The sequence below is a fragment of the Dipodomys spectabilis genome, unplaced genomic scaffold (assembly GCF_019054845.1).
Source record: "Dipodomys spectabilis isolate Male_0828 unplaced genomic scaffold, ASM1905484v1 ptg000078l, whole genome shotgun sequence".
Lineage (NCBI taxonomy): Eukaryota > Metazoa > Chordata > Mammalia > Rodentia > Heteromyidae > Dipodomys > Dipodomys spectabilis.
The window spans coordinates 6141202-6150781 of NW_024870755.1; the positions used below are offsets into that span (position 1 = coordinate 6141202).

Below are 9580 nucleotides of genomic sequence, written 5' to 3' on the forward strand. Positions count from 1 at the left end.
CTTGCAAAGCCATCAATAATATTCTGCTACCACTTACAGAAATGGTCTATCAAGATGGCTTTTCAAGGTTGACTGTAAAAAATGTTTATTTCAGGGGCTGGTAAGGTGGCTCAGTGGTAAGAGCGCTTGCTTTGCATGCCTGAGGCCCTGGGTTCGATTCCCAGCACCACCTAAGAAAAAAAAGCCAGAAGTGGAACTGTGGCTGAAGTGGTAGAGCACTAGCCTTGAGCTGAAGAGCTGAGGGACAGCACTCAGGCCCAGAGTTCAGGCCCCACTACTGGACCCCAAAAAAAAAAAGTGTGGGAGGACCATATAAAAAACAAAAAAAAATCACATCATACATTATAAATACTTTAGAAACAACAGCAAGAAAAAAAACCACTTGTGTCCCTATCTTGGGGTTCATTAAGCTTAACATCACCTTATCTATTCACATGCACATAGCTTTTGACCTTTTCTGCTTATTCACGACATATATTAATTATTGACAATAAGGGATACCACGTGACTGATGTTTCTTTGGACTTGGATTATTTTAGTTAATATAATTTTTCCTAGTCTTTCCATTCCGTAACAAATTGGGTGATGTCATTCTTTCCGATGGACGATAGAATTCCCATACACACACACACACACACACACACACACACACACACACACACACACACACAACTCACAAAGTTTTCTTGATCCATTCATCTACTGAGGGGCATCCTGGTTGGTTCCATATCTTAGCTATGGGAAATAATGCTGCAATAAACATAATTGTATTGGTAATTTTTATATGGTCTTGTTGCTGACTATTTAGGTGAATACCCAAAAGTGGGATTGCTTGGTCATTTTTGAGCTCTATGAGGAATCTTTTAAGGAACCTCCATACTGCTTTCCAAGTTGTTGAACAAGTTTACACTCCCACCAAAAAGGAAGTAGGGTTCCCTTCTTGCCACATCCCCTCCAGCATCTGTTATTGTAAAAATGTGGAGCGCTTCACAAATTTGTGTGTCACACTTGTACAGGGACCATGCTAATCTTCTCTGTATTGTTCCAATTTTAGTGTATGTGCTGTTGAATTGAGCACAGAACATTTTTTATATATAAAGTAGAATTGATTTTCTTAAACTAGACAATTCAACAAAAAGTAAGTTCAAAAGATTTGTCGTGAAATTTTAGAACCATGTATTTCTTACATAAGCACACATTTAAGACTAAATTCAAGATTTGTTAAAACAAAATAATTCCAGGTATTTGTTGTTCAACAGATGTGTAGGAGGAGAAATTCAATTATTCTATACAAGGCACCTATCATAATTAACACTGCAGCAAGTGTTAAGTACTTTTTTAAGTTTTAATGTTTTAAATATGTTTAATTTTGGGAATTTGCTTATATGCCAAAATTAAGATTGTTTGGTAGGTCATATAACTTTTCTATAAAGTATTTAAGATTTATGGTAGCAGACATATACAACTAAGTATGTACATTTCAGAGTTTATAGAAACTTTACTAATGAGAAGTTGCAAAGTCTTTGTATGAAGAAACAGTGAAGAGTTAAGACTTTGTTAACTACACAGTTTCTGTAAAAACTTTAGGGCTTCCTTACTTTATATGTTACCGAGGAACAAAAATGATTATATAAACCATATACAGATGATGAGATGAGACATAAATAGTAATCTTAGAGGGTAAATTTAAAGACTACTCATAGCCTATAAAACTCTTGTTGAACACCATAATCTTAGCCAGCTTTAAATGTGCAGGAATATGAGAAAATAGTAAAATCTAATATGTAGTACACTTCAAATACTGGAAACAATGGTATTTGGTTTTTATTTTATTAATCATTAATATTTAATTATTGGTTTTCTTTATTTGCAGCATTGTTTTCCTTGTTGTAATATAATACAACTTTTTATAAGTCATCATTACGAGGTACTTTGAGAATGTTACTGGGATGGCCACACCATTTTTATAGGTGCATGTGAATTTACAAAGAGCAAAATTAAGAACAAAATATTGACTAAAATATTCTCAAGTAGAGTTTGAATCAGGAGTGTTGATAAATGTCCACACATAAATCCTAGCCCTAGGCTGAAACAGTGGTTTTACAGAGTTGAGGCCACAAAATTGAGAGACGGTTTTGTGTTTAGTGTTTTGGTTTTGTTTCTGTTGGTTGTGGGGCTTGAACTCTGGGTCCTGTGTACTACTCCTCAGCTCTTCATCTCAAGGCTATTGCTACCACTTGAGCCACAGCACCACTTCCATCATTTTCTGCTTATGTGGTGCTGAGGAATGTGGTGTTGATGGGTTATCATACATCAAATACCTTCAAATGTACATATAGAGTCTAAAGATAGCAGTATGAATATTCTCATGCAGCTCTTGTTTATCTGTTATGCACTTTCAGTATTATGATATTTCTCTTTCATTCTCTATTTCCTCTCTTTCTCTTTCATGCTCCATGTCTGCTACTTAGAATTTCTGCTGAGCTACTATTGTCCTTCAGGAACCACTGGGATTTTGGGAACATGATAGGGACGATCAGTTACCCTTGCATTCTTTAAGAGTTATAAGAGTGAAGTGATATTATTCTTTGCCATTGTAAATGGCAAAACAACAGATCTAGGAATTCCTTTTCATTTTTAGTACTATTACAAATTTTCCTCATAGGAATCATTGGGATGGATAAAATACTTTTAACCTGCGTCCTAAAAGATCTTTTCCTTTTACAAGCAACCTTTTTCTTTTAATATCAGTAAGTAACAAAAACAAAGCTATCCTATGGAAAGTAGGCTGAAGTTGTTCACAGGGATGAAAAACAAGGAAGTGGGGGAAGTGAGCACAGATCCTCAGAGCAGTTTATCATGTACACTTTGTGAGAATGACAATGTGCTGGGAAGTCTAGATTAAATCACTGAACACCTAATATATATAAATATATGCACATATATATTTATTTATATATGAATATATGTGTGTATATGCCCTTATATATGTACACATGTATATTGCTCTACATACAAATACACACACATATATATATATACACATGTATACATGCACACATGGAGAAAGACGCATAGATACAGCCAACACAAGTTTCACTACTTGTTGAATATGCCCTAGACGGAATGCTTGGAACCAAATATGTTGAAGATATATTTGTCTCTAAGACTTATTTTAGCACTTCTCTTATCTCTTAGAACTGGTAGGTTTTGACAGATTCGACTTGTAAATACAGTACAAGTGATAGCAAATCACCCAGAAATCTCAGTAAGTATAGGTCATATGGTGTATCCTTGCTCCCCATAGAATGTTTGCTCTTGTAGACACTCTCAACAACCAAAAAAGCAGGAGAATACCCTGGTAAAGAATAAAGTTATACGGCATCTTTCCTTGAGCTCTTTTCCAACAGCCAGCATCAATTCCTAAGTAATGTGTGAGTCCACAGAAGACTGGAGCTCAGGTCAACATTTAACCAACCCATGTGATAAGTCTAAAGTGAGAATTGCTGTCTGAGGTCTTCCATTTCCTGGCCACGAAAATAAGAAAAAGTATTTGAAATGTATTAAAATTTGAGAATAATTTGTAACCTGTCAATAAATGTGTAGAATACAATTGTACCAACCGACAAAAGATGCATTTCATTTGTGTGCTTTTGGACTTGGTGAGTGATTTTAGGTGTGTCTACACAAGTAGAATCAACATAAATCAAGCCAGCATTTCTTCATTTAAGATACAAGGAAAAAGTACAGGTTGACCCATTGTAGCAATGAGATGTACAAGACACTCTATCTGGGGGTACTAAGACCACATGATGGGTTTTTCTACATCCCCCATTCTTCCACCAACCTTACTCCCTTCTCCTCTTCACTCTTCTAAGGGTTAACATATTTAATTCATATACTAATCCACCTCATCCCCAAAATTGATTTAAAGGTTTTCTGCTATTGTTATCAATGTTGGTTTAAGGGTTGAAATTCTGTTTGTCAAAATTTGCCTTGCATTTTGTTTGGTATTGCCTACTATTCTGACATTGACCACGTGGTTTTATCATATTGGGAAAAATATCACTTTGTCACTGGAATTCCAAAAAAATAAACTGCCAATTTCCTTTTTTTAAAAACCCAAGTGCATCTTAGAACTTTAGTTTAAATGTGTGTGTGTGAAAACATGTTCAACATAATCTCATTATAAAAACTGTGTAACAAGTTGTCTTCTTCTATGTCTTGATAGTGATATTTCCTATCAAATGTGCTGCTTGTTAAAAGAAAACCTTTTTTTCAAGGATAGTAGTAAAAGGAATGAGACCCAGCTCAGCTCCTAGCCAGCTGTGATGAAAAACAAACCAGTAAGGAGGTAAGAATTGTCTTAAAATGTTTGTTGCACATATCTGTTTCTGTCCCCAGAAAGTTCGAGTATAAGAGATGGTATGAGTATGCCTTAAAAGACAGCTTGTGAGTAAAGTTGGTAAGTAATTTTTGGCTGTTATTTAACATTAAAAGTAGCATGTCATTCTCTATGTCCATCTAAATTCGTTTCTTTAACGTCTGTGTATAATTTTGTAAGTAACTAACCAGGAGTTTTGAAAATTCATCCGAGGGAGGCAATCTTGCCCAGATCCTGCCTGGACCATCCTACCTCCACCATGGTACACTGGATTCCTGCCTGACTCCATCACACACAGCTGATTCTTGGTAAAAGACTGATTTAGATTTACAAACACTAAGACTCTTGTGGACACTCTCTTTAAACCTTACTCATCCTGATATGAAAAAGCCAGCTATGTTGTAATACTATTGAAGCATGTATAGTCCAGGAGAGCCTCTCATACAATTTAGTTATCAGGTTTTCCAGGCATACAAGGTATGCTCAAACTCTCATCCCATCTCTTGAATTTTGTCATTGCAGAGTTCTGGCAAGTATTTGTTGATTAATTCTTGGTAGGGTGCACATAAACTCTACTTGTTCTCACTGATCTCCTTGTTGCATTAATTGGAAATGATAAAGGGTTTTTGTGGCAAAGATTTCAGTTCAAAGCCAGCCCAGGCAGACAAATCCCTGAGACTCTATCACCCAACTAACCATCAAAGAGCCAGGGTGGAAGCTGGCTCAAAAATTAACCAGCCAAATGCTAAATGTAGCCCTGTGACTGAAAGTGGTAGAATGCTAGCCTCAAGCAGAATTGCTCAGGGAAAATGCTCAGGCCTTGAGTTCAAAGCCCATATCCCAGCCACAAGCACCTAGATCCAAGGACAAGGTGGAAAAGAATAAGAGGAAAAGATGTTACATCAGCGACTTTGTGACTGCCCTTTCAAAATTAACCAGACCCAGGAGGCCAATAGAAACAAGTTCAGAAGCTTGTCCATCTAATTTCCGTATCTGTCTAACTTCTAAATGCACAGGAATTTACATTCTTGCCTTTGTTACCTGCTATTTATAGGAAATGATCAAGGTCTCTCACCAGGCCCTTAACTACTCCAATCCAGCCCTAGTTTCTGACTGGTTATAGGCTCATGATCCAAATGGAACTTTTCTGGATTATTCCCTGGTTGTGTTTTCTGATGTCACTCTTATCAACTAGTCCTGCCACCTTGTCAGCCTTTTGCCTGATCTCAGCATTTTCAAGTTTCTGTCTAACAGGATAACAGCCCTCACTCAAACCTGGGACCAAGTCGAGGACATCCTATTACTGCAGGCACCCAGAGGCTTTGCTTACACTCTTCTGAACCGAGCACAGACCTGGACCTGAAGAGGCCAGCCCCAGTGACTCCTGGACACACTGATGACAGCTGGAAGTAACCAGAAAAGACCATGATGCCCCTCCACCTTTTATACTCCAGGGTTCAAAATGATGGAATCTGCTTTGTTCTCATACCTGCATGATTCTCCTCTCTCAGCCCAATTCTTTTTATGTATCCAAAGACCCTATATGAAGAACTTGCTTCTCCCCACTTGGCCCTATCATTTCATGTATCTAAAGATGGAATATGAAGGATTGACCCCAACCCTGCTGTCCCAGGCTCATACACAATACAGGCAAATCCCAGGTATGTGTGAACTCCTTTTAAGTGCAGGCAGGACAATCTATATAATCCCAGTTGTAAACATCCCATTGTGGGCCCAACTGAAAGGTCCCCGCTTTCCTTGACCTAGGGGCTTTTCATTAACCTCTACCTCCTTGCTCAGTCCTCCTATAAAAACTCAGATCCTGTTTCAGCTCCCTCACACAACCTCCAAACCTGCTTTTCTACAATAAACAGTCCTCGCCTATTGATGATGTAGTCCGTCCTATTCCTTTTCCATTCTCCTAAATTTTCCTAACAAGGACAGGCTGTATTCTATGACCCAGAAGAGAGAAAATTACTAAGCATTCATTTACAGCCTTCTGAATATTTCTGATTCTGCACACATCAATTATCTATCCATACCTATGTCTGAGTGAGATGATTTTAAAAGAATTTAGTTTTGGTTCCCGTGCATTACATTAAGATATTTAGAAACAACCGAGAAACCTAAAGGTCTATACGAATTTTTGGTGAGACTGAAGGGATAGTGGAATTTGGTTCTCTATAATTTGGGCAATTTGCAAAAAGAATTGGCAAATTACAATTTACATTTGCAGCAAACTTGACACATTAATTTTTTGTGTATTGAAAGGAGCACAAGCCTCAACAATATGTCAATGCTATCCTCTTATTTATCTCTAAAGGTTTATGCTCTGGTCATTTAGTATTAAAACTTCAAAAAAATTTAATCTTTAGCAAGTCATGCAAAGGAGTTTCACTTCATTTTGTCAGTGTTGAATAATGTGTATGTGCATTTCAATGTACAATACATCTGGATCATTGTCAATCATTCCACTTTTCTAATTTTTATACATTTTATAGTAAAAATCGTGTACAGAGGGGTTACAGTTACATGAGTAATGTCTTCTGCATCATAGTCACACATTTTAAGTGTATGTCGAGGGTAATTTACCTAGTATTGGAAGTTTAGGAGCGGTCTCCATTTTCTGATGATAGTAGCAGGAGTCAGTTTAATTATGCAGATTCCACTATGGAGTGAGAACTTTAGTCTTCTAACTTTTCGATAAATTCAGAGTTACTTTTTATTAATAATTACAAACGTTTTATTTCAGTATTTGAAACGCTGCCCCAATTATTTTAAAACTTTCACATTAAGCTAGACTGACTTTTTTTCTCCCATTTACCCCACTAGCTCAGGTTAAGTCTCCTTTGGCTTTATTGTTTGAGAGGCCAAGGGAAAAGGGTAAACAGAAAGATGATTATTACTCAGAAATCTCCTTCCTCTTGTTTTTGCTATTCTTGTTGAGAGGAATACTAGATCAGGGAACAATAGTGATGCTTGACTTCAGCATACAAGGGAGCATTCCTGGCATGTCAATTATTGTTTCTCAGAATCACTTAAACTGATTACTCTTTCCTTCTCTGTAACAGTAACCTAACTGTGGCACCCTTGGTGCAGAAGGAAGCACACTAACAGGTTTTTAGCTGTAAATTGGTATTTTATATCTCAACTTACTACCACCAAAAATATAAAGCTTTGGCTATATAAATGCAAAGGCACTGATTGTACAATAATACCTTATAAACAATTCAGCTCACCCCTCCTCTCCTATCCTCCCTTCTCCTGCCCTCATTTACTCTCTCTTCCCTTCTTCATTTCTTTTGTCTTTGCCCTCCGTATTCATCTCTAACTTCTCACTTTCTATCTTCCAGTAGCAAGTGATTTGGTTTATCAGACAACATATAAATCATTGAACAAATATTTTTTTCTCCTTTTTCTGATTATTTATTTTTAAAAGAAGTGAGTTTTAGTAGAGCACCAGTGGCTTCCACCTAGCTACTAGGTAGGTTCAAATTTGACAATTGCAATTCCAAGCTATTCCAAATGAATAAACCTAAAAGATTCCTTTCTCCACTTGTAGTAATAGGAAGAAGTGAAGGTGTGACTCAGGTGGTATCATCCAAACATTGAGAATTAAAGCCCAGATAGAGCTCAAGGCCAGTAGTTCAAAACCCAGTACCAACATAATGTTAAAAGATGTGTCCTTCTATTTTGAATGGGGATATTTCTCCAAAAATTCATACCCAGGACAATTTTCAAGGTCAAAGACTTTTTTAAAGGCTCTTTCAGATCTTAACCTGATTTCTCTGCTTGATTTACTTTATAGGAAATAGGAACCATTTGTTAGGAAATGGAAAGACTTGGTAAATATTATATTAAGTGAAGTAAGCCAGGCCCAAAAAATATAGGTCCCATGGTTTCCCTTATTTGCAATATCTAGTATATGTATGAGTCAAGCAGAAAAGGTCAGATAAGTTGATGTTAGGGAAATGAACCCTAAGATATGTATTCAAATGTTTTTTTTTCTTTCATGCGATTGTTTCTAACGCATTTATAAGATTATCTCTTTGTTGCTTTGTATGTCCCTCCCCCACAATACAACCCCTGCTTTCACTATATTTGATGTCAGTATAACTTGTAGAGAAGATGGGGAAAAACAAGTCGTTTAAGGATACAGGTGGACTTGTTGCAACAATGAGAAGTACAATTTGTCATGTCGAAAACGAGCTTTACAATGTTGGTGCGGGGGTGGGGGGCGGGTGGAGAGGTGGAGGTGAGGAGGATTGGGTGTGGAAGAGGCTGGGAATGGATGTGAAGGGTAAACAAAGGAGGAGGCTGCAATGCTTGATAAGAAATGTACGCATTATCCTGCCCATGTAATTGTAACCCCTCTGTAGAGTGTGTTCACAAAAAAAAATAAAATAAAATAATAAAAAAAAGAAAGATTAAAAAAAAAAGATTTTGGATTAGAAACATGTACTTATTTGGTATGAAACCTACCAAAATGTGATCTTGAAATCACACTCCACAAACTGGACATATACATCAATTTAGCAACTTATTGGTCTCAAACTTTTATTTGAATTCTGTATCTCATATGCATTCAGCTTCCCTACAAACATGCATGCATATTCATGTTCACATACATCCCCATACTCACATGACATACTAAATGTAACACTGTAATAAAAAATAATTACTGAAAAAGAACACCTTCACAAATGTAATTAAATATCATATTTTAAATATAATGCATTATTGAAATACTGATGAAAGTGAAGCTGGGAGGATGTTTCAAATAGAGTGCCAACCTGAAGATCACGTATCTCAATCCAAACATCATTATTTTTATCCTTCCTTCTCCCATTAAAAAATGAACACATAATTCACCTACATGTTCCTTAATCATTGATTGAATAAAGAAATTGTAATATATATATGCATATATACACAATGATATATTATTTAGCCACTCATTGTAATGAAATACCTTCATCTTCAGGAAAATAGATAGAAATGGAAACCTTCATATTAAAGCAATAAGCCGTACTGTGTAAACAAATACTAGATTTCTCACATGTAGACTCTAGATCCAGAAAATAAAATGAATGACCCACGTATAAAAGATGGAACTGATTGAGTTTGGAAAAAAGTGAATGAGGAGATGAAGAGAAGTAGTGTGGAATAAATATGTTCAAATACTTCATAAGTTAG

The 9580-nt window shown here is 36.4% G+C and overlaps 1 non-coding gene across 1 annotated transcript; it reads right to left on the reverse strand.

The window, feature by feature from the left end:
- Positions 1-971: 971 nt before the first annotated feature.
- Positions 972-1078, reverse strand: LOC122110474. The gene has a single exon (XR_006147876.1). It is a non-coding gene; the product is annotated as a U6 spliceosomal RNA (small nuclear RNA).
- Positions 1079-9580: the final 8502 nt, after the last annotated feature.